The 26251-nt window shown below is 46.6% G+C and overlaps 1 pseudogene; it reads right to left on the reverse strand.

Moving 5' to 3' along the window:
* The window catches only part of LOC109939696 (uncharacterized), a 54713-nt pseudogene extending 28771 nt beyond the window's left edge, over window positions 1-25942 (reverse strand).
* Between the last annotated feature and the right edge of the window lie 309 nt (window positions 25943-26251).

Below are 26251 nucleotides of genomic sequence, written 5' to 3' on the forward strand. Positions count from 1 at the left end.
TTGTAGTAGCCGTATGCTTGTAATGTATTGGTGTAATGAATAAAATAACTTGGTTGAAAACAATTGGCATGTGCATAATAGTAACTCTCTCCCCCTAGCAGATGGCTTCGGATAAAACCACGTCTACCGCCTCCGGGATTGGAGCAGGGTTTCCCCTGAGAGCTGAAAGAGAAGCCGGTAGAGAGGAAAGTGAGACCCACCTCCCCGCACCTCCAGAACTACCCTTAGATTTAGCCCAAGTTCTAGCCAACCAAACCCGACTCATCGAGGTCCTCACTCAAAGTCTGGAAAATCAACGCCCGAATGGTGGAAGACCACAAGACAGGATGGGAGATTTCCTGAGGCTCAAGCCTCCCACGTTTGCCGGATCTAGCAATCCCCTCGATGCTGACGATTGGCTGCGCACGATTAAAAGAAAGCTGGAAGCCATCGGATGCCCGGAAAATCAGCGTGTTCAACTGGCTGCTCATCAACTTTTCGGAATGGATTTAGCCTGGTGGGATACCTTCAATGTCACCATCAGAGATGCTACCTGGGCGGAGTTTGAAACGGCTTTCCGGGAGCACCATGTGCCCCAATGGATCGTTCAGCTAAAGGAAGATGAATTCCGAGAACTGACTCAAGATGGAAGATCTGTCAGTCAGTACGTGCACAAATTAACGGAGTTGGCCCGCTAAGCGCCGGATGACGTCAGCACCGAAGTCAAGAAGATGGCCCGCTTCTTGAAGGGGCTCAGACCAGAACTCAAGACCATCCTAGCCAGCCAAGACTTCCTTAGTTTCTCGCACCTCTCCAACAAAGCCATGCAAGTGGAAAGGGCAAAAGAAGAAGAAAAAGGCCATCTCAAGAGGAAATTCCAAGTCCTCCGAGCTCAGCAACAAGACCGGCACCAGAAAACTCGATCCTTTGGATTTCCACCCAAGGGACCAAGCTTCAGTAGACCAGCTGGACCCACCCCGTCACAGTTCAGTCAGTAGAGTCAGAGCTCCTTTCATGCCCCCTCAGTTGCAAGCAACCAACCACCGGCGAATGCATGTTGGCACTACGGAGATCCCAGTCACTTCAAGAACAACTGTCCCCAGCTAAAGCCATCAGGACCTGCTTACTCCAACTCGGTGAATGGCCCCAAGAATACCTCAACATCCACCCCCAAGGCGCCCTCCTCCATCAGCCAGCAGAACAAGACCCAGTATCAAGGAAGGGCACGAGTAAATCACGTCGATGCTCAGGAGGCTCAGCAAGCTCCGAGAGTAGTGCTCGGTGAGTTCCTTATTGAATTTACTCCCGCTACTGTACTTTTTGATTCAGGAGCATCCCATTCTTTTATAGCCACTAGTTTCGTGGAAAAGCATGGCATTCCCTCTACCCCTCTACCTTGGTCACCCGAACCCCAGGGTCAGACCTTCTATGCCAGCACAAATGCTCCCAAGTCAGAATCCTTTTAAGTGGGGTAGTATTCTTGGCACACTTAACCGTCTTGCCATCCCAAGGGATTGATGTGATCTTAGGAATGGATTGGTTGACCAAGCACAAAGGTATCATGAGTTGCGCAAACAGGACAGTCCTTCTCACAGACCACCAAGGAAAGTCAGTCTCTTGCCAAGCTCAGCCGCCCGCCAATGATCCAATGATCTTTAATTTAGCAACAGAAAGTATATCAGTGGTAGAAGAATTCATGGATGTCTTCCCGGAAGAATTGCCAGGAATGCCACCAGAAAGAGAAGTGGAATTCTACATAGATCTGATTCCTGGAACAACGCCCATCGCAAAGAGACCATACCGCATGGCTCCTACCGAGTTAGCAGAATTGAAGCTCCAAATCGCAGATCTTCAACAGAAAGGGTACATTCGTCCTAGCTCATCCCCTTGGGGAGCACCAATCCTTTTCGTCTCTAAGAAAGATGGAAGTTTGAGGATGTGTATTGATTATCGATCGTTAAATGAAGTCACCATCAAGAACAAGTATCCACTCCCTCGAATCGACGACCTCTTCGATCAGCTTCAAGGGGGCAAATACTTCTCCAAGATAGACCTAAGATCTGGTTATCACCAGTTGAGAATTAAGGAAGCAGATATCCAGAAGACTGCATTTGTCACCCGATACGGACAGTATGAATTCACAGTGATGCCTTTCGGACTGACGAACGCACCCGCCTTTTTCATGAACCTCATGAATAAGGTGTTTATGGAAGAGCTGGATAAGTTTGTCTTAGTCTTCATTGACGGCATCCTTATCTACTCCAAGAACCACGAAGACCATAAGCGTTTTAGACCGTCCTCGGAAAACTCAGGGCACACCAACTTTATGCTAAACTCAGTAAATGCGAATTCTGGTTGGAAAAGATAGCCTTCCTTGGGCATATCTTGACTGCAGAAGGAATAGAAGTAGACCCTTCCAAGGTAGAAGCAGTATCAAAATGGAGGCAACCATCCAACGTCAGTGAAGTTCGAAGCTTTCTGGGAATGGCAGGATATTACCGCCGCTTTATCAAGGGATTCTCCAGGATAGCAAGACCTATGACCGAACTCCTCAAGAAAGACCATAAGTTTGTGTGGACCCCGAAATGTGAAGGAAGTTTCCAGATCATAAAGGAGAAGCTCACAACCGCACCCGTTTTGACACTACCGGATATACATCAGGACTTCGTCATCTTCTATGATGCCTCAAGGCAAGGCTTAGGGTGTGTGCTGATGCAAAACGAGAAAGTCATTACTTATGCATCGCGCCTACTTAAGTCGCATGAGCAAAATTATCCCACCCATGATTTGGAATTGGCAGCCATAGTGCATGCCCTGAAGATATGGAGGCATTACCTAATTGGGAACAAATGTCACATCTTCACCGATCACAAGAGTCTGAGGTATATCTTCACTCAGCCAGATCTCAACCTCCGTCAAAGAAGATGGCTGGAACTGATCAAAGATTAAGACCTTGAGATTCATTATCACCCTGGAAAGGCCAACGTGGTAGCAGATGCCCTCAGCCGAAAACCTTTCGGGATAAAGGGAACCAACTTTTTAGAAGATTGGAAGAAGGAATCAGCTCAACTGAATGCATGTTTGGGAAACAACGGCAGCCTCGAAGTCAAACCAGTGCTAGAAGACCTCATATGCAAAGCTCAACACCTAGACTCAGAGACAACAAGACTTGTGGAGAAAGCTTGCAAAGAACAACTTCCGGACCTCAGGACAGATGAACAAGGAGCCCTTTGGTTCAAGAATCGTATGTGTGTACCAAAAGGGGAGGCACGAGAAGTCCTGCTCGAGGAAGCTCACAACTCAGCCTACTCCATCCACCCAGGGACTACCAAGATGTACCTAGACCTCAAAACCAGATACTGGTGGAGAGGGATGAAGAAAGAGATAGCACAGTATGTGGCCCGGTGTGACACCTGCCAACGAACGAAGGCCGAGCACCAGAAGCCTGCAGGCCTATTGCAACCCCTCCCAGTGCCTGAATGGAAGTGGGAAGAAATAGGCATGGATTTTGTAACTGGACTACCCCGGACGCAAAAAGGGAATGACTCTATCTGGGTAATAATAGACCGTCTTACCAAGGTAGCCCATTTCATCCCAGTGAAAACTACCTTTGGAGGAGCCACCCTTGCCCGAATTTATCTCAAAGAAATAGTCAGACTCCATGGCATTCTAAGAAAGATAGTGTCAGACAAAGGAACCCAGTTCACCTCCAAATTCTGGACAAGCCTTCAGAAAGCTATGGGCACCAAGCTAGACTTCAGCATCGACTATCACCCTTAGACAAACGGGCAGACAGAAAGATTCAACAAGGTCCTCAAAGATCTATTAAGAGCCTGTGTGTTAACATTCGATAGAAGTTGGGAATCCAGTTTGCCTTATGCGGAGTTCTCGTATAATAACAGCCATCAGGCCAGCATCAAGATGTCACCGTTCGAAGCATTGTATGGACGAAAATGTCAGACCCCTCTCATGTGGTCCAATGTAGGGGAAAAGGCGCTGGAAGGACCTGCCTTTGTCAAAGAGGCTGAGGAGAAAGTTGCCCTGATCCGCAGAAGATTACTTGAAGCTCAGAGTCGGCAGAAGAGTTATGCGGACAACAGGCGGAGAGAACTCAGATTTGAGAAAGGAGACTTCGTCTACCTCAAGGTCTCCCCGATGCGCGGTGTCAGAAGGTTCCAAGTGAAAGGAAAGCTAGCACCGCGATTCGTTGGTCCCTATCCCATCATCGGCAGAGTAGGACCCGCAGCATACCGTCTTGAATTACCAGAATCCATGTCTGACATCCACAATGTGTTTCACGTGTCCCAGCTCTGCAAATGCCTTCAAGCACCAGAAAGTCACATCGAAGAAGAGGCAATACAGATTCAGAAAGATCTTCAGTACCGTGAGAAGCCAGTAAAGATTCTTGACTCAGCAGTCCGAAAGACCCGCAACTCAGAAGTGAAACTCTGTAAGGTTCAGTGGAGCAGAGAAGGAGAAGAGGAAGCTACCTGGGAGAGTGAGGACTCTTTGAAGAGGGAATACCCTTATCTTTTCTCAAATCCAGTCTAAATCTCGAGGGCGATATTCTTTTAAGTGGGGTAGGTTTGTAACATCCCAAAATCTCAACCCAAGGTTTGGAACCCTAATCTCCTAAACCCCCCTTATTTATATTTTCTCCCTAAACTCCACCCTTAGGTCATCTCATCATATGCATACACTTTGGTTGTTAGGAACACCTCACATAGATTATTTTCAACACTTAAGATTATTTAGCAAATTGTTGATTCAAAAGAAAAGGAAATAAAAAGAAACAAAAATATAAAAATGGAAAAGTGAAATAGAAAACAGAAAAAGAAAAAAAAGAAAAACCCTCCCCCCTCGGCTCGGCCGTTTCTGGCCCAAGTCGCGCCCGCGCCCTCGTTCCCCCCCTCTCCTCCCCGGCCCAAGCGGCCCAGCTGCGCACGCCCGCGCCGCGCCTGACAACCCGGCCCCACCGGTCAGCGGCACCTCCCCTCTCCCTCTCACACCGCTCTCCCACTGGCAGCCCAGACCCGCCTGTCAGGACCATCGTCCCACCCATGCCTTCACCGACGCGTTCGCCGCCGACCACCGTCATCCCGTCTCCTCGCCATTAATGCGCGCACCAGCCTCAGCTACCTCCTCGCCACTGTACCCGAGCCGTCCCCTCGCCCCTCACCTGCCCGAGGCATCCCGTCGCCGTTTGCTCCATCACCGCCACCATGGCGGGCTCGTCGGCGCTCGCCGTCCCCTTCCTTCCTTCCCCCTCCCAGGCGCCTATAAAAGGGACCGCCCGAGCTCCGCTTTCTCCACACCAGCCCTGGCCACCTCCTCCACTCCTTCCCGAGCCCGATTGAGCTAGCGCCGCTGGGTTCCCCCTTCACTTCGGTGAGCTTCGTTCTCTCCTCTCTAGTAGCTTTTGGTCGAATTACTTTAGTGCTTGAGCTCCGCCACTCACTCACGATCGCAATGCACCCATCCCCACCTCCTATTGCGCTCGGCTGCCTCGCCGTGGACCGGCCACCCTAGGTCTTCGCCGGTCAAATTAACCCCACCCCGTGATCCCCTACCCCCGCCCGTGCCTCACCACCGCTCCCCCGCCACAGAACCGGACCCACGGTGGAGAACCGCCGCGGGATTTCACCGGTGGCCGAGCCCCGGTCGACTTCCCCCCCTCCGTCGCCCGCTCCGCGCCGTTAACCCCTCCTCCTCTCACTGACGTGTGGGCCCGCGCCACGGTGCCGTTCCCCACCGTCTCCCCCGCTGATGGGCCGAGTGGGCCGCCTGCCGCGCCCCCGCGCGCGCTCGCGCCTGGATGGGCCAAAATCACACCTCAGCCCAGCTAGCTAGAAATCCTTTCTCCTTTTTCTTTTCCCTGTGGCGGAACTGCCCGAATTATTCCAACTTAAGTGCCTAAGTCCCGCCTCAAAGGCTAGACCACACTTAAATGGGAATAATCCGTCAATCCCTCGGATCTAGTCCGACAAGGCCACTGACAAGATCAAGTACCACAATCTCACTGGATGGTGAGTCACATAGCAAATAAAATAAAGCATAAAACCATACATTAAGGAGTATTAACTTATTACATCATCATCGAAGTTTTAGCAAAAGTAGTCATCATTGTTCGAAGTGCAGCGGAATAAAACTAACGATAATTAAATAGAGAGATGGGGAAGCCTGTCCCATCACTCCTCATGCTCCTCCTCAGCCGAGGCAGGATCCTACTCGACAGTCCAACCCGGTGGCAAGATGGACGACCAAGTCACTCCAGCAACCATGTCCTCCAGAGAACCTGTAAAAATTTATGCCACAAGCAAGGCTGAGTATACTAATACTCAGCTAGACTTACCCGGTGTGAGGAGTCTACTCCTCTACCTCTAGACATGCAGCTGTTTGGCTGTAGGGTTTGGTTGCCAAAAGCACTAGCTGAGTTTATAAATCAAGTTTTAGCTTTGTCAAGTTTAAGTGTGACTCTCTTAAGGCTAAGTGTGTACTATCTACTCATACATGGTATCAAACATATTTAGCAATCAACATCTTGTGTCAACTCATCACATTTCCACTTGTTACTCAATGCAGTACAATGGATCAAGCAGTCTCATTAGCTACGAGAAGCAGACGATTCGAATCGAGTTTTTATCCTTGCAAGGTAAACCTAAACACACGACATGTAGGGGCACTCCGTCCCCACACATATCAACCGTCCCCATCGATTCCCTGGCAACAGAAAGGGGCTCACCGCCTTGGCGTACAATGCCTCACTGACCCCGACTGCCGTCGTGCAGTGACCGCACTTGTACCCACCATAACCGGAATGGGAGACCACGTCTCAGGTCGCGTGAGGAGGGCAATCTGCGGGCAGGTTCACTCAGGTACTACGCTTACCGATTTACCATATTTCTCGGTATGTGTTTAGTACGTTCAAACGCTTGACACATGTATCCGCACGTTAATCCTTATTCCAATTTCCCATCTCGTAGACAACCAATCCCCATGGATTGTTGTCCACAGACCAGCATCATTATGATATGAAAGTGGGTACAACCAATTCCTGACCTCGCGCGAGTGCTAGAAAATCACTCGACTTCTACCGAGATCCTAATTAATAAAGCAGCTACTTGACCTAGCATACTAGTATTCATCTCAATAGGATTCCTGAGATCATGCAACTAGGGTTTTAAGCAACTCCTACACCTAAGTGCACATTCAATCCTACAATTATTATGTATAGTAAAATAGCATAAATAACAGGTTATGCATAAAACCGGGGCTTGCCTTCCAAAGCTGTGGCAGGCAGATCCTCTGGTGCAGGCTCTGGTGCTGGATCCGGGGCTACCTCCTGAGCAGCTCCTTGCTCCAGCACGAGGACGTACTCTCCATCAGCGAGGTTGCAGTCTATCGAATGCAATGAATATGTATGTCATGATTATGCAGGATTTAATAACATTATGCTAAAGGAAGAAAAACTAAGTTAGTTAGTAACTTAGGGTTTCTTGGTCATACGTGGCTTTTAGTGGTGTATGCTTATCAACTTAGGTTTGGAGTTTTGTTAGGGATAAGCATAGTGGATTTGTATTTCCCTTATATATTTCAGTGGACAATTTACAAAGGGTTTTAGGGTGACACTAATTTCCATCATTCATTTTCCCCTTCTTTATTTCCTATTTATGAATTCTAGTGTGGGTTTGAACTACAACAGTGATTTCAAAATTTTCAAAAATCTTGTAAAAATTACAGTGGGTGAATATTGGGCTCTGAAGTCTGTCCTAAAATTTTGAGGTCAAAAACAAGCAGAACATGCCCTGGACAAAAATAACAAAAGTTGGGCAATGGGGGTCACTTTGCACTACAACTTTAAACTAGGGGTGGGTTCTGTCCTAAGGGTTATTTTTGTTGGTATCTAACAGTAATCACATGCTTCTGTGCCAAAAATCACAGAAGGTCAATTGGTGGTTATTTAGTTGTGATTTTCTAAAGTTTAATGTCAAAAGGCACTTTCTACTATCTTGTTATTTGAAAAATGTCAAATAGCAGATTTCCTATTTTTCCTATGTTCTTAATAACAACACATTAATTATCCCAAGGTTTGGGGTGTTTTCACATTGGGGTTATTTTTCTAGGGTTTTTCTAAGTTTTCCTTGTTTTCTTAAAATAAAAGGTATCCCAATTATTTTATACTAAACCAGGGTATAATAAATTTTTCTAGTGAACTATACTGAATAAGTAGACTAACAAAAATATGGGTGCTCCCTGGTTCTTTATTTAAACCTCCATTAATATTTTCTCTAACTTTAGGCTAAAAAAGATTTAAATGGTAAACTCTACCTTAACTGGGTGTACAGAGGGTTTATTATTTTTAAACAGGTTAGGAAGTGATTAGGTACTTCTCCAAATTTTCTTAACCTCAGTCTAACAGTGCAACTATTTTTCCTCCTATTATTTAGCTTTTGGCCAAATCAAAACTTTAAAGTTTTTTGTAACACTTAGGGATTTTATATTTTTCTTAAGCAGTTTACATTATTTAAGATCTGGCAAAATTGGTTTGACTCGATTTGGGTGAACAAAACAGAAGATATGAATTATTTAAGTTCTATTTGAATTTAAATCAGATTAATAAAAAGGTTTCCTGGAAAAAGCACTTTGCACCGAAGACCTCGGGTTCTTTCCAAACTAATCCTCTCAGTTATACCCCTGCGCTACTATTCCTCTGAGTCACTGACAATACGCAAAACCCCCTAGCCTTTTCTTCTTCTCCCCTGCGGTCCCTCCCCAGGTTTAAACAGTACCCGCGGAAAAGAAAAGGGCGGCGCGGCTTACCGGTGGCGAGAGGTCCGGCGAGGGGCGGGGTTGGTTCCGGGAGGTCCTAGCGGTCACAACGGTGTATGGCTCGACGGCGAGGGTGGCCAGAATCGTCCGGTCCACGCGCGCAGGCGGGTGATCTCGCCGGCGGCGGGTGTTCCGGCTAAACCACGGCGATCTAGTTAAATCAAATGGCACGATGAGCTTCACGGGGTGACGTAGAGGCTATGTGCACAAGGAATCGAAGAATGGAGCAGAGGATTACCCGGTCTACGCTCATCGGCGGTCGGGCGAAGTCCGGCGACCGTGTACTGGCTTCTCCAGTGAAGCAAACTCCGATTCCTTGCTCGGGGAGCTTCACCGAGGCGTGCACAGTCTTCTCCGAGGGTTGGACGGGGTTGGGAGAGGCTCTGCTGGCCGGTCTACAGTGGTAGAGGATCGGGCGGCTGCGGGCACGCCGTGCACGGGGCAAACGCCGGTGGTTCCGGGCTCCGGTGAGGTCGAGCACGTGCGGAGGAGTACGGTCGAAGTCCCTGGGGGCTTTATAGGTGCGAGCGCGGGCAACGGCACCGGCTCGGCCTTGGCGCGACGCGGGGCACGAGGGGGCGTGTGTCGGGCGTGCTCTGGCGAGCTCAGAGCGCGTCGAACACGTGGCTCTTTGCTTCTGCCCTTGTTCTTCCCTCTGCTGAGCGGCCAAAACGTATGAATCTTGCCCTACGACCTATGAGAGATCTCTTCCCTGCACCTAGAGCTACCTAGTTCATGTGAGTTCCAAGGGTAGATGTGGTCGGGTTAGAGAGATACGGGGGTGGGAAGTCGGTTATGTCAGAGAAGTCCAAACCGAGACAAAACTTGTGCCAAGTCGTGTCAAACGACTTAGGGTTGGGTTCAAACCTTTCCAGTGTATTCTAGAGGTATTTTGGCGCCACGAGTTTGAATGAGGGTGAACATGTTTGATCTTTGGCCAAAGGTTGGTTTGGGACTTAGACAAATTCTGATTTTTCTTTCATGCTCAACCCTATGGTGAACCTTTTGGGTTTTTTCTGAAATCTTTTTGGGGTTACTTTCTTACTATTATTTGTAGGTTACTAAGTGTACTACAACTTTTATAAATGGCCCAATTCATGATCATGGGGTTTTCATAATCTTTTGGTCATAATTACTTCTAGGGTTCCCATTGTCCAAAGGGGGTTTGCATTAGGGTTTGGGCAATTCTCCCCTTTATACTTGCATAACAAGCCAAGGCATGACATCAAAGATGGGTTACACTTACTTAGGATTTTGATTTCCATGTTTGATGTACTTTGCTCTATTTCAACCACATGTGATGATGGGCTTGGCTTGTGTAGTCTTAAGTGGAAACCCTAAGTAACATCTGAGGTGTTACATTCCCTTTTCTTTTTCCCATTTTCATATATATATTTATATGCTGATATTTTATGCACCAAAAATAGTTTAAATAAATTATAGGGCACAAAAATAATAAGGTATAAGAATTGGCACAACCCACTAAAGTCACCATGATTGATGTATTGTTCTTATCTGTGCTTGTTAGCGGAAGAAGGGCAGGAACCCGACCCCTCCGAGATAAATCTTTTGTGCTAGGAAAGCTTCGACGAAGGCAAGTCCATCCTTCCCTTGATGCATAATTTACCTATTCTCTCTACCACTACCTAAGCCGGGACTAAGGGATGGAATCTATTTGCATGGTGAGCATGAGAGAGCCCGCATTAGCTAATACCTTTTGATCACAGGATATGGGATGGGAAAAGGTTGTAACCAATGATGTTTTCAAAAGTGTGCGATGAAGGGTATTCACCCTCATCACCTGGTGAGTGGGATGATCAGGGATTCCCTGGTTTAGGGGAGGGCCTAAGGTGATGGCTCATCTGGTTTAGGCGTGAGCAGAAGGATTGTCCTCTCATATAAGGACTGGTTTGTCATCCTTCACTACCTGTACTCGTGAAAAGTACAACCACTCGAGGCTGTGTGGGTAGTCACTCGATCTGAACTCGTACGGTCCAACCCCATGGTTATGAAGGCTGGGGAGCACCGGGAGGATAAGGAGGGTGAATGTTTTGTCCGGTTTGGACATGGTGGTGGCCTGACTCCTTCCGGTATAACCGTTAAGGGTTAGGACATGCGAGGAAGGAAAGAGATTTGGATTCGGATCTCATTGGCCATGAGATCGCAGAGCCGGACTAGTGGGTAAAGTGTACCCCTCTGCGCAGAGTTTAAACCTATTCAAATAGTCTGTGTCCACTGGTATGGACGAGTCTGGTGTGGTATGACAATTAGTGTTTCTACAACAACTGGGAACAGGGAAATACGTGTGTGTGAGTGTGTCTCTGGAAAAGAAAATGGTGCCACGGGAGCGGGAAGCTCAGTGGTGGTTAAGCAAGTGTTATTCTATTTCTTCGGGAAAACCCTAAAAACAAGTACTGCTTTTCTCTAAGAAAAAGAAGAGTGACTTCAACTCCACCATATGAAGCATGTATGATATAGGTCTCTTTCTCTTTACGGGAGCCGGGTGGGCTTGCGGAATACCTAGTGTATTCAGCCAGATTTATTTATGTTTTTCAGCAGCTGAAGACTTCTTTTCTGCTATGCTTGATTGAGGGGGGGCTGTGTCTTCACCCAGTTCTGCTTGTGGCCTGGGCTAGTTTACCTTCCACTGCGTTTTATAATTCCGGCTCACTCTCAAGCTTGTACCCTGGTATTGTAATAACATTTACTCAGACTCTGTACTATTTGAAGTAAGGAATGTGTTGGTCACTTGCTCTCAAATGCTTCGGCTTAAGAGCAAGGCAACACAAAAAATATTAAAAGTCAAAGTCCTTCGTCCTTTGGAGCATTATTTCCCTTAGGATATAACGACTCTCGGACGAAGGTTACGAAGAATATACCTTCGTAAGTTCAACATATAAAAATGAGGAGGAAATTATATGAAGTATAATGAACAGTGTGAACAATTAAATATGTTGTTATTATTGAATTATTTCTATTTCATTACTATGAATAAATAGAAATAATAACTTATTACAAGTATACCTTCGGCTTGAAGGAAGATAAAGAGTACAAATGTGACACAAAAGCAAATGCCAAGTCAGCGTGAACAGTACGGGAGTACTATTCATCTATTTATAGGCACGGGTCGCAGCCCATGTAAAATTACATCCAGGCCCTTTGCATTTGCTAATAACTCTATAGTAATTCATCGGGGTCTAGATAGCCTTTTCCTCTTTAGGTCGGTTTCCTTTTTCCTATCATCATGCCGAAGCTCCTTCGTTTCCCTTGTGCTTCTTCATACTGTGATTTTGACTCAAGTCCGAAGGGTCCAAGTCCGAAGGTACCTGCTCATGTATTATACTCCAGAAACATTGTTAAATCACGTTTTTGAGGACCTTCGGAAGCCGAAGGCCCCCAACAGTAGCCCCTCGCAATATTAATTTGTTAGCCTGCTGGGACTAGTAATTGTATCACATTTGTGTCCCAAAGGATCGAGACGCTTCAGTAGGAGATGGGTGGTTGCCTCCCGTCTCTATAAATAGACTGCCTGCCTCGTTGGTGTCTTCACACATCTCCTAGCCGTTTGTTGCTTATTCTCCCAGTTTTCTCTTCTCTTCCAATCAACCATGGGCAAGAACAAGAAGGGCGGAAGTTCGTCGCACCACTCCGGCGACAAGCGGAAGCGCGAGCCAAGTCCCCCCTTGGAGGACTTTGGTGACTCCGAGTACTCGGAGGAGGAGTTTTCCTCCGAGTCCGAGGGATCATCGGTCTACGCCTCTCCCCCGGTGTCATCCGATGACTCAGACGATTCCCAGGAGATAGCTGCCGAGGTGTGGACGTACATCCGGGCCGTCGAGCGCTCCGGGCTCGAAGGCTCGGATGAGTCGGAGATCTCCTCGGGTGAGGAGAACTCCTCCGACTCGTCCGAGGAGGGGAGCGGCGGTGACGGCGATGACAAGGGCGACGGCGGTGATGGAGGCGACAGCGACAATGATGGCGATGACAACGGCAAGGGCGATGGCGATGGCGGCAAGGGCAACAGCGACGGCGGCAAAGGCGACGGCGATAGCAGCAAGGCCAGTGGCAAAGCGCCACTAGTTTGAATATTAGTATAGATAATTAGTAGCAGGAGTAGTATTAGTAGTAGTTGAATAATGTTGTACTAGTTAGTAGTATAGTGTAGTGTGAGTAGTGTAGTGATGTAGTAATGTAATGTAGCGAAAAAAGGGAAAAAGGCCAACTCATAATGAGTTGGTTTTTAAGTTTGTGGAAGAACTTCCCTCCTCTATATATTGAAAAAAATTCAACTTGTTCTGAGCATCCTTTCGCTTTTCCGTCGTTCTTATTTTATAGTCAATTAATAGTTTGTCTTCACGCCTAGCGCTGCTGGCGTTTTTAGAGATAATGCCCGAGTAATGACTGGTAACTGATGAGTCGTATTTGGTTCTGCCAGCATTCACTTAGGGAAAACGACCGAGTTACGACAGACACTGTAGGCGTTTTTTAGAAGTAACTGCCGAGTGGTGCTTGATGACGTTGGCGTTTCAGAGGTAACAGCCGAGTTACGGTGGACCACGTCGGCGTTTTAGAGGTAACTGCCGAGTTAGGACAGACACTGGCGGCACTTTAGAGGTAACAGCCGAGTAGTGCTTGACGACATCGATGTTTTAGAGATAACAACAGAGTTATGACATACACTGTCGGTTTTTTAGAGGTAACCACCGAGTGGTGCTTGATGTTGTCGGCGTTTTAGAGGTACAACCGAGTTATGTCGGAAATCTCGTTTTCCCGAGTGATGACTTGGCACTTTTTAGAAACGGTGCCCAACCCGGGAAAACCCCATTTATATCACGTCGTTGCGCGCTTCTGAGTTCTAAGCCCTAACTTCACATTTCCGCCTCAAACCACTCCTCTGTTTCCCTCTGATTTTGCCTCTCTTCAATCCACCGGTGAGATTGCGATGGCGCCCAAGCGGAAGAACCAGAATTCTGCTGCGGTAGTCATTCCTCCCATTGACCCCAACAGCTAGTTGCCATTCGCAGGTAACCATATGTTTGTTGTCTCAGAATCAGATATCCTCCGCCTTGTCGATGTTGGAGTTCTTCCTCCGAAGGAGCTTTGTTCTTGGCGGATTTTCCATGGGGTCACTATTCCGACAGAAGATACCCACGAGTCCGTTGTCTACGTTCCTTTTCTCATCCGCGGCCTTGCTCTTCCCATTTCTCCCTTCTTCCATGGTCTCCTTGACTTTTACAATCTAAACCTGACCCATCTGAATCCCAATTCCTTCTTACAAATTTCTATCTTTGTACATATGTGTGAGGCCTACCTCAGAATTCTTCTTCATTTCGGTTTATGGAAGTATTTGTATCACTGTCGACCTGGGATGGCTGGGGGCAGCACCAACTCATGGTTGGTGCAAGTCTGGAGATGCGCTGCGGGAAAAATAGAATACCTTGACATTCCTCTCAAGGACAACATTAAAGGGTGGCGCCTTGAGTGGTTTATTGTGGAAAACCACGGCAAGTCCCTCCCCCCTCGGTCAGGGAGACAGCCAGATGTGCGCACTCCGAGTTGGGTTGAGTCTCCTACTGCCTTGGAGGTAACAGAAGCTAGGGTTCTGCTTGCTGAAATATGTCTGCTGAAGGAGAGAGGTCTGACTGCTGAGGCTGTGGTTGCTGACTTTGTTTTTAAGAATATTCAGTCCTTGAAGGACAGAGCATACCCAGCTTACTTGTACAGTGGCATTACTGACTCGACTCGGGTTGCCAACAGGAAAATTCCTACTGAGGATCTGGTGAGCCGACTAGACATGATCTTGAGGGGCAAAGTATCAAATGTTGGTGCACTTGTTGCCTACTCTGCTTGGAATCTGCCATCTCCTAAGTCCTTTTTCAATTTTGTGTCCAACCCTCCTGCTCGTGATAATGGTCTGGGTCTTAGAGTGTGACCCTCTCCTGAAGACATTGAGGCTCTGGTTGCTCCTCTTTGTGATCTTCCCAATGATGAGAGGCAAGTTCATTTAGAGATGCTGGCGAGTCCAGATGATGCAGAAATAGATGTTGTACTCAATATGTTAGCTGGAGAATCTTCTGACTCGGCCCCTGCTGAACCAATGGCTGTTACGGTTATACAAGAACTTGACAAAACAGTGGACACCCGAAAGTCTGAGGGTATTCTCCCAAAGCGTCCTCGCCAAGTCAGCCGCCCAACTGCGCCTGTTGAGGAGAAGAAGAATAAAAAGAGACGGCTTCAGCGACTGTCATGCTTGGACCAGGATGCTAGCCCTTCTGCTCCTGTTTGTGAAGAAGTACCAGCAGAGGTCTTTACTGAGGTTGATCCCATTGGTGGTGTACCTATTGAAGCTGGCCCCAATGGGTGTGACCGTGCACCAGCTGATCCCAATGAGTGTGACCTTGTTGAAGCTGACCCCAATGGGTGTAACCGTGCAGAAGCTGATCCCAATGGGTGTAACCATGCAGAAGCTAACCCCAATGGGTGTGACCGTGCAAAAGCTGATCCCAATGGGTGTGACCGTGCCAAAGCTAACCCTAATGGGTGTGACCGTGCACCGGCTATTGTCCGTATTTTTATGAGGACGAAGAGGAGGAAGAAGAAGTTCCGCTAATTCGTAAAAATAGCCGGTGTTACACAGGTAGTAGGGGAGATAGTGATATTCCTTCTCTAGCTCTGTCTGCTCTTGTCAGCCTTCAAGAATTGTCCATAACAGATTTTGATCAGGCCCTTGAGGATGTCGTTCCTGAAGATATGCTGTCGGAGCCGACTGCTGGTGACATGATGGATGTTTGCTCTGAAATTCCAGACGTGGGATTAGAGGTATCCCGAGCAGTATCTCGCGCATCGTCGACTTTGGAGGGCAGTTTTCGATGTCAAGAAGTTGGTCAAGATTGCTCGACTCCCGAGGTGATTGAGGATCCTTCAGCCTTAGAGGTGGCTGTTGCAGAAAACCCAACCCCCGAGGGTGGTGCTGGCAGTTACCCAGCCCCCGAGGGTGTCGCCGGTAGTGATCCGGCTCTGGTGGGTAATGCGAGCTGCAACCCAGCCCCCGAGGGTGTTGCCGGTAATGATCCAGCTCTGATGGGTGGCGCGAGCTACAACCCAGCCCCCGAGGGTGTCCAAGTAAGCTCTCCTTCCCACACCTCCATGGATGTTCATGTCAGGTCGTCTCCACCACGATCTGATGGAGTGATGGCGATGCATGCTTCTTTAACTTCGAGCGAGCGAGTCGCCTTGGAGGTCAGCGAGTTGGATGCAAGAATTCTGTTATCTGCTAGTGGGGCTGAGTTGGCCCCTGACGATGCTCTTCAAATTGTTTTGGTTGATCTTCCTTCGTCGAGCTACAACGCAGGTTCTCATATGACTTGGGATTACCCTCATTCTTCTCTAATCTTCAGGTAACTTAGCTCTTTCGTTTTGTCGTTCCTCCTAGCAAATCATCTTCTTTGTACTCATTTGTCTTTAATAACAGGCTTTGGTTGACAGAATGTCCGCTCATTGAGATCACACGGTGCCACTATCCCAGAAGGAGCTCTATCTCTGACGCAGTGGAACCCATTGCTGCTTCAGAAACAGATAGCTGATTTGAAAGCATCAAATGCTGGTTGGTAACTTTATTTCTTCCTTGACTGATTGACCAACTTGTTTTTAACTGTGTATCCTTCTTCGACTGCTTTGTCAGATATGACCCGGGAGTACTCTGAGCTTGAGGAAAAACATCTTCAACATCAGGCTGACTCAACCTGATGGTACTCCGAGCTTGAGGAGAAGTATTCTCAAGGTCAGATCGACCTAGCTCGGGTTTCTGCTTCTTTGGACGACGCGCATTCTTTGAATTCTTCTCTCAATGCTCAACTTGTCTCTGAAAGGGCAGCTAACGAGGTAAACTTACTTAATTGACTCTGTCGTGCTTTATTGTTTACTGGATGCTTGAGAGTTGATTCTTGTTTGTAGGAGGAGAGACGAGCACTTGTAGCTTCTCGTGACAATCTGGATAGGTTGTATCGTGATGCCATCAATTCATTAACCATTTTGGAGAGAAGCCATCGCTTTACTATGTCAGATCTGGATCATCATGGTCGCGAACTGCAAGTGTCCCAAGATGAGGTCCTGCGGCTTAGACAGTTGGTGTCAAGCAAGGACTCTATCGTCAAAGATATGTGTGCCTCCAAGAAATCAGTCGCCCAGGAGCTAGAGGCCGCTCGATTGGCTACCAAAGTTGCAGAGGACAACTGCGCCATTCTGAAGGCTCAGCGCGACAAGGCTATGGACAAAGCCATTCGCGCGGGGCGGATCTTGATGAGAAGGCCCGGTGTAGTTGTTCCTGATGACATTGTTGTCGATGTCAAGGATGCGCCTGATGCCTCGAGTCGCCCTTCTTTCTCAATCGCCCCTGCGAAAGACATTGCCAAATAGAGATGTTTCGCCGTAGCGGCGTGTTTAGAAGATACTGAATGCATTTGTGAATTATATGTGTGTGTGATCATTGTGCTCGGATATTTGGTGGATAGAGCACTAAAATGTGCCCTTGGCGCTGACAACTTATAACATTTGTTTCTGTTGTCAGGATGTAACAATCATCTTGAACAATTGCGGAAGTAAATGCGGCGTGCTGGTTTTTGAGTTTTTTCCCGACTATGCCAATCGCTTGGCTGGTAAGGCGTAGTGGTTGCCCTAAGATGAGTAGACGTGAGCATGTTGCTCCGCCTTAAGTCGTTGTCGACTTAAGCCGATTGCTCTGTTAGTAGGGTATAGTGGTCACCTTAAGTCGAGTAAGCGCGAGCATGTTGCACCGTCTTAAGTCATTGCCGACTTAAGCCGATTGCTCCGTTAGTAGGGTATAGTGGTCACCCTAGGTCGAGTAAGCGCGAGCATGTTGCACCGTCTTAAGTCATTACCGACTTAAGCCGATTGCTCCGTTAGTAGGGTATAGTGGTCACCCTAGGTCGAGTAAGCGCGAGCATGTTGCACCATCTTAAGTCATTGCCGACTTAAGCCGATTGCTCCGTTAGTAGGGTATAGTGGTCACCCTAAGTCGAGTAAGCGCGAGCATGTTGCACCGTCTTAAGTCATTGCCGACTCAAACCGATTGCTCCGTTAGTAGGGTATAGTGGCCACCCTAAGTCGAGTAAGTGTGTTGATTCCAAGTCTAGCCGAAGTCAATTGATAACCAATAGTGTGAATGCCTTTGAGAAGGAAATCTTTTATTGATGACGTATTTTCCAATTACAGAGTACAACATTGCTCTGATAGCTTTTTGAGTCTTGCTAAGGATAAAACTTCCTGAGGTGCTCTATATTCCATGAGTTCTCCACTTCCGTGCAATCCATTTGAGTAAGCCGATATGATCTTGGCCGAGTGACCTCCAACACCATGAATGGCCCTTCCCATAGTGGCGATAATTTGTGCCGTCCTTCTCCCGTTAGAATTCGGCGAAGGACCAAGTCTCCCACTACAAAGGATCGATGTTGTATAGCCTTATCATGATAGCGCCTCAGGGTCTGCTGGTATCTAGCTGACTGAATTACTGTATTCAGTCGCTCTTCCTCCAGTACGTCAATATCTTCTAGCCTAGTAGCTTTTGCTTCAGCTATGCTTTCGAAGACCAGCCTTGGTGCCCCAAACCTGAGGTCGGCAGGTAGCACTGCCTCCGAACCATAGACCATGAAGAAGGGGGTGTTTCCATGCAGAGCTCGACTGGGTTGAGTTCTTAGGCTCCAGACCACATAAGGTAACTCTCTGATCCATTTCTCGGCGAACTTTTCATTCTTGTCGAAGACCTTCTTCCTGAGTGCTTCCAGTATCATTCCATTAGCCCTTTCCACCTGGCCATTAGCTCTTGGGTGTGCTACTGATGCATATTTGATCTAGATGCTCCGTTGTTCGCAGAAATCAAAAAATTCAGAGCTAGTGAAGTTGGATCCTAGGTCGGTTATGATGCTATTCGGTATCCCAAACCTGAATATTATATCTTGTATGAATTCCACTGCCTTGGCTGAAGTTAGAGAAGCAATGGGTTTGTATTCTATCCATTTGGTAAATTTATCAATGGTGACCAACACGTGAGTATAGCCTCCTTGAGCTTTCTTGAAGGGTCCAATCATGTCCAGTCCCTAGCACGCAAATGGCCATGTTATAGGTATGGTCTGCAGTTGTTGTGCTGGTAAATGTTGTTGCTTTGACAAGAATTGTGTAGCATCCCAAAAATTCAAATATTGAAATTTTCTCAAACTTGCTCTAAATTCAAAATGAATTTCAAATTTCATTTCAAAATGTTTGTTTGCAAGTTGATATCAGCAAATAAAATATAGTGGTCTATAGTATCTCCAAAATCCTCCTCAAAATATCCTACAAATGTTTCTCTAGTGATCCCCCTCAAATTCTTTCCAGAAATATTGTCCAAATATTTCCCAAGTGATCCCCTCTGATTCTTTCTAGAAATACTGCCCAAATATTCCACCGATATATCTCCATATATTTTCCTCCTGAGAAATATCTTCAGAATCATTTTTTAAGTCCCCACAAATATTTTCTTCATAACTTTCCTCATGCTCATACGTATATTTATGCCTCCAGTGTCATACGGTGAGCTCTACAAGCTAATCTCACTTATACAAGACAAATACATGCTAATCTCTCACTAATCCTCTCATCCTCCCACTAATCCTCTCATCCCTCCCCCTAATCCCCCCACCATGGCTATAAATAGAGGGGCAAGGGCCTCCTCTCATCCCACCCCAAGCCATTTCATGGCAACTCTCTTCCCCCCCCCCCCACACACCCACTCCATGTTCCACACAAGCACACACTAGCACAAGGATCGTTCGGTCGTTCTTCGATCGTTCGTCCTCCTGTTCTTAGTTTGTTCGTTCATTCGTCCGATCGTTCGATCGTTCGTCCGATCGTTCATGGTTCGTTCGTCCGTTCGTCCGATCGTTTGATCGTTCGTCCGTTCGTTCGTCCAAATAATCTTTTTCCTACCGTTATGCTGCCGAAATTCCGATTGTTCGTTCGTTCAATCATTCGATCGTTCATCGTTCGTTCATAGTTCCTATTCATCGTTCATCATTCGTTCATAGTCCCTATTCATCGTTCTTCCAGATAATCTTTGTCCTGCCGTTATGCTGCCGAAATTCCGATCGTTCGTTCGTCCGTTCCTATTCATCGTTCATCATTCGTTCATACGAACTATTCACCATCACTATTCACCATCTTTACTATTTATCGTTACTATTCATCGACGCTATTCACCATCGTTACTATTTATCGTTACTATTAATCGATCATCCGATCACCCCAAATTTCAACTACTCATCCATCATGCTGTCCAGTCCACCTAAGACCAGCTCGACCCATATTCCAGTCATACGAACTCCGGTGACTGTGATTTTCCTTCCAGTAGGGAACTTCCCATCCTGACACCCATCCCAGGTTTCTCCAAGTTGAGCACGCTTAACTTTGAGATTCCTTCGAACCAGGCTCTCAAACTCAGATTCCAATAATTCTTGTTTCTAAATTCTTATCAAACTATTCCCTATCCAACCATGTCATCCCTTAAGCATGGTCCATATTCCAGAAAACTCCCAAAATACTCATGTCCCATATTCTGCCTATAACTCTCCTGTTCATACTAAGTCAGACGATTCATTCGTCACTATTCTCACCAACAGGGAACTTCACTGTGCTACACCACATACACCCAGCTATAAATACACCCAGCTACCATCTCCCTCACCATGCACACTCAACACCCTCAGCCAAGGAAAACACCCTACCCACTCAGTTACTCCGCTCTTCCGGCTACACACATAGTGTCGCTTCGCCTCCAGTCCACCCTCCTGGTAAGCACCTCCGCTCCACCACCAGTAATATCACAACACCACATGACACAGATTCTACTCAAGACTCTACCCATCCATATATCGCTATTCTGACCACTATACTAAATATTTGTTGGTATACTTGCTGGTTTGTATGTTTGCTTGCTCATGTTGCATAGTTATCGGAGCGTTCGTGTCGTCTCGCGGAGGCCAGATCTGCAAGTCTACGCCAGGCGGTGGAGCCAGAAGCCAGTTCTGCGAGCTCTCCTTCCCCCTTCGCCGGATAAGCACAACAAGCTCACTGGATCCCTTTGATGCATAAATTACCTATGATTTTTCAGCCACAACCCTCAGCCTGTTATTTTATGCATGATATGATTTTGAGACAAGTTATTATGGCCACCCAAGCCGCTTGCCGCAATCAATCCTTAATATATTTGTTACAAATGATTTGAGAAAAGGTGTGAGTTTTTCAAAAGAAAATGCTTTTTCAAAATGTGTATGATGAAGGGTTTTCACCCTTATAATCTTTGAGTAGGGATGATCAGGGACTCCCTGGTTTAGGGGAGGGCCTAAGGTGAAGGCTCAGCTGGTTTAGGCGTGAGCAGAAGGATTGTCCCCTCATATAAGGACCAGTTTGTCATCTTTCGCTACCTATACTCATGATAAGTACAACCACTCGTGACTGTGTGGGCAGTCACTCAATCTGAACTCGTACGGTCCAACCCCAGGGTTATGAAGGCTGGGGAGCACCGGGAGGATAAGGAGGGGGAATGTTTTGTCCGGTTTGGACATGGTGGTGGCCTGACTCCTTCCGGTATAACCGTTAAGGTTAGGACGTTTGGGGAAAGAAAGAGATTCGGATTCGGATCTCATTGATCATGAGATCGCAGAGCCGGACTAGTGGGTAAAGTGTACACCTCTGCGCAGAGTTTGAAAACCTATTTGAATAGTCTGTGTCCACAGGAATGGACGAGTCTGGTGTGGTATGGAAATTAGGGTTTTGTTTTCCAAAAAAAAGAGAGATGATTTTGAGAAAAGTGGATTTTAAAAGGTCCGGCGGTTGAGCCGTGAGCTATGGTGGACGGGAAGTCCAGTAGCTGTTTTTGAAAATGAAAACCAGTGGGAAACTGCTGAGATACCTGGATGGTTTAGTCCAGGGGATTTTGTTCTAATATTGAAAAACTTCCTGCTCCTTTGGGAGAGGATGCGCTTTGAAAAATACAAAATGTTTTACAAAACAACCCTGCATAAAATATTGTTGTTTCTGCAAAATATCCTGAGCTCCACATATTCCATGCATTATATCTGATTTCCCCATCCCGCGGGTGAAGGTGGGTTGTTGAGTACGTTTGTACTCACCCTTGCTTATTTGTTGTTTTTCAGAAAAAGGAGATCGGGTAAGAGTTACGACTGTTCCCAACCTTGCCTGTGGCTGTTGGACCGCTGATTTGCTTCGCTGCGTATATCAAGCTGCTTCAGCCCCACTCTGATGATATGTCCTGAGTTGTGGACCAACTCTTAAAGTTGTTTGCCACCTTTATAGGTTTGTCTCGTTTAAGCAGATCTAGAATCATCTGATGTATAAATGTGTTTACTAGCCTCCTGGGACTAGTAATTGTATCACATTTGAGTCCCAGAGGATTGGGGACGCTTCAGGTGGTATCAGAGCTGTTAGGTTGGCCGTAGGACGTAACCCTTAGCTTGATCCAAAAGTTTTTGAGTCCAAACTATTTTCTTAAAAAAAATTCTTGCTCTCATCCCTTCATTTCAAAAATGCTTTCCCCTTTCCTTCTCTCAGAAGTCAGATGGAGGTTCGTTGCCAAACCAGCTTTTGCCAGAATGAAGATGGTTTCCCCAAGTTGCTGAGAGCATGCACAGTTTGCCTCAGAATCAGGAGTCAGCCAGAGTATGATGGTCGTGAATTCGTCGAGCATGGCACAGTGAAGTGTGTCATGACTGTATACATTGGATCCAGTACGCGCCATGTGGAATGGAGTGCCACTGCTGCTGGGCACAGATTCAAAGACACCTACCAAGTCGTCGCTCGCAAGGCATTGAGGGCCCTGTGTTAGATCTATGACGAAGAAGTGGCCGACACCCCGCTCAGATTCTTTCCGCCCTTTCAGAGAAACCGTCCCATCTGGATGGCCAGGATGCGTGCATTGGAAGTGCAGCAATTGCTTGAGGACGACCCCTCAGTCGTGTACCTCACTGCATACCTACTCACCCTGGATGCACAATATGATTTCTTGGCTCGGCACCACCGTCAGATGATTGCCCAAGCAGAAGATGCAGAGAAGCGCAACCGTAAGCTCCATGTGGATTTCACCACAGCTCAAGCCCGTGCAACTGCATTGGAAAGTCGTGAAGTCATTGCGGTTGAAGCCCTGAAGCAAGCCAAGGATGAGCATGTCCAGAAGTTGATGGAGGCCTACTTGGTAGCCCATAACCAACGTAGATCCCTACGGATCCAAGAGCCCGCTTCATCCAACACTGTTCAACCCATGGGAGCCGAAGATCCCTAGATTCTTGAAGGTCACCCGGTCTCTACCAGAGGAGAAAAGAAGGCTTGGGAACTCCCAGAAGGAGCCATAGTCTTGGAAGGAATTCCAGTCTCCCCTTAGGCTATGAATAAGCAAGAGCACCCCGAGTCCTCCCAAGATCCCCCGCCAGAGTTGTTTGAGCCCCTCACCATGAAGAAGATTCCAGCACCATCCCATGAGATCAAGGAAGAAGCTGCAAGCACCCCGCCAGCACCGTCGCCCTCTGAGGAGCTACAAGAGCCAGTCCCGCTTGAAGAAGAGTTCGACCCCGTGTTGCCATCTCAGTCGCCGCCAGAAGAAGTCATCAACATCAGCTCCCTCTTGACCCATCCAGGAGATGTCTCAGATTGAAGTTGTGTGTCAGGCTCACTAGAAGAGAAGCTGTCAGATCTGAGTTAGTTATTCCCAGTCCTCTGCATGCATTGGGTAGTGAAGTTTTTCTTCACTTTGGCCAGAGCCCTGCATGTATCAGAGGTAATCGTGTAGGCTCGTGTTTTGCAAAACTCTAATTGTGTGGCCCCCTAGGGCATTTCAAATTGAATTTCGCTTGATGTTTTCTCCCCTTTTGAGTGCATATGTGATGCTTTAACGTTAGTGCTCATAAGTCCTGGTTAGCATAGTTCTCAATTCAGAAGCCAAGCAATAGTAGTTATGCTTAGCCCTCGAATCTGAGTAGTTCGTGCTTTGGAAAAACTATATTCTTCCCTTATTCAAAACATTTGATTTGTTTGTGCTTATCATTGCTAAGCTTGTGTGTTTTCTTTCTTTTTAAGAAAGGTTTTCTCTAAAAACATAGATCACAAATTAGATCTAATCCTCACCTTATGCTTCCACTCTCATCTTAACCCATCTCAAGAAAAAAGTGCCTTACCCAAGAAGATACCAGGAAGCTTACCCTTGAAGCCTGGAATAAGCTACAGAAGAAACCAGTCCAGCCGCTCAGTCAAAAGGACTGACCGTGAGAATCAAAGCACTGCCCCTGAGTCAAAGTAAACAGGAAAAGAGGACAAAATGAGTTATTACCATACAGAGAGGCAAAGATTCTTGAAACCAGAGACCACAAACATCAGGGTCATTGACCCCACCACTCACCCGTGCCCCCCGCACGCGTGCCCGCCTCCATGCACACCACCACCGCCCCACGCCCCCTTTGCAGCGCACTACCGCCACCCACGCTGTGACACCCCAGGTGTCTATTTCGCGTTATGTCGGGAGATTTATCCTAATCTTGGATGCTCAGTGAAAATTTTTATTTCCTTATCACACTTATCTCCATTTATCAAGTTACTCATGAATGTTTCACCAAATTTGGAATTATTCGATCTCAAGAACAACCAAATTTGGAGCCTGTTAAAACTTTTATTTCTTGGAGCAAATGCAAATTCGAAAGTCAATCTCGTCTCGCGACTCCTGTCCAGACTCATTTATTCGAACTCTGGACAGTTGTGATGTTATCCGATCTATGTCCGAATCCGCTTTCTCGATAGTCGGTCTATGTCCAAATACATAATCTGAATCCACATTTTCCAGCGGAATCTCTATCGTGTCAATCTCTAATAAATTTTTATGCAAATCAACTTGTTATCTCTATATCATCATTTCTCTCTATCTATCAAGTGTATTCTAAAGATTTCTCAAAGTTTGAACCAAATGCTCACATAAAAAGATGAATCCTATACTTGCTTGAAACTTCTCGTTTAAACATATGCAAATTTTAAAATTCAACCAAGCCTTGTGATCTTGCTCAAACAACTCTATATGAACTCTACAACAAAAGTTATTAAGGGTTTATGTAGAGAAAATGCCATGAAAATGTCGAGAAATACCCTGATTGCCTTAAAAATATAAATTGAAGCTTTATAATGATGCTACCTTGACCAAAGTGAAACTTTTATTTATATTCAAGATATTAGGTTTTACCTTTAATAAAATTTTTAGAACCTGTGTTATACAACAAATATTATATTTAAACCAAGCCTTGATTCAATCTCTAAGTACCTCAAACAGTGCCATCAAGGCAGAATAAAAATCTGATTTCAGAATTCGAATTCTTCTAAGTCTGAACTCAGCATCGTTCGGGTCGACGTCTCGCGTTCCCAAATTTTCGTTGAACAACTCAAGTTTTCCCAAATATAAAAGTTGTTAATAACTAAAAGAGGCACAACATATTAAAAGATGACATTCATCCGATTCCGTTTGACATGCTTTGACACTCAGTTTTCACCAGTTTCCACTGATTTCTAATCCACTAACAAACCAATTTTCATGGGTCTATAACTCTCTAACTAGTGTTCGAATCACCTTAAGTCCTGTACACGATTTGTAGAGTATACATCAAGGAACAAATCTTCTGCAGTGATCCGGGTTCGATTCCAAAAGGAAAATGCCAAAAATGGGCGCCCAAGGTCGCTCTGCCATCACCTGCCAGCAGGCTAACATGTGCAGAGCTCTGCAACAATGCCGCCCATCTCGCCCAATGGCTGGCAGGGACGTCTCTTTAAATCAAGCAGCAGCCATTCCTCCTCTCCCAGCCATTTTCATTTTGTTCTCCCTCTTCTCCCCACACGGCTCCTCTCTATTTGAAGCGCAAGAGCAGGGAGCTCCCTACCCATGGCGCTCGGCACTTGCCTCCCTATGCTTGGTGCATGGTGCCTCTCCACAGCCTCCCATGGAGATGCAGGCCCCGCTCTCCACTGCATCTTCCATCTCCATGCCATCTCCCCAAGCAGCTCCATGGACGCCCCTGCTCTCTGCGCAAGAAGCCCCCATGGCTGGACATTTGCTGTTCACGTGAGAAACCAAGGAAGAAGAAGACTCCCCCTGTCCATGACGTGTGGGCCCAAGGCCAAGGGTAATGTTGCTTCAAATTCTAGATTTTGTATTATCTTCTAAAATTCATATCTTGCGTTTGGTAGCTCCAAAAATCACGAAACTTGTTTTGTTGTCTTCCTTATGAAATTCTCTGTCTATTAGATCTATAGGTTGGCATGTTTTAGTGGAAACGTTGTTCTGTAGAAATTCGTATTTGAAAACTGGTTTAGAGAATAAACGAACTTACTTCTCTCCATAATTTTATTT

This window comes from Zea mays, chromosome 5, assembly GCF_902167145.1.
Source record: "Zea mays cultivar B73 chromosome 5, Zm-B73-REFERENCE-NAM-5.0, whole genome shotgun sequence".
Taxonomy (NCBI): Eukaryota; Viridiplantae; Streptophyta; class Magnoliopsida; order Poales; family Poaceae; genus Zea; species Zea mays.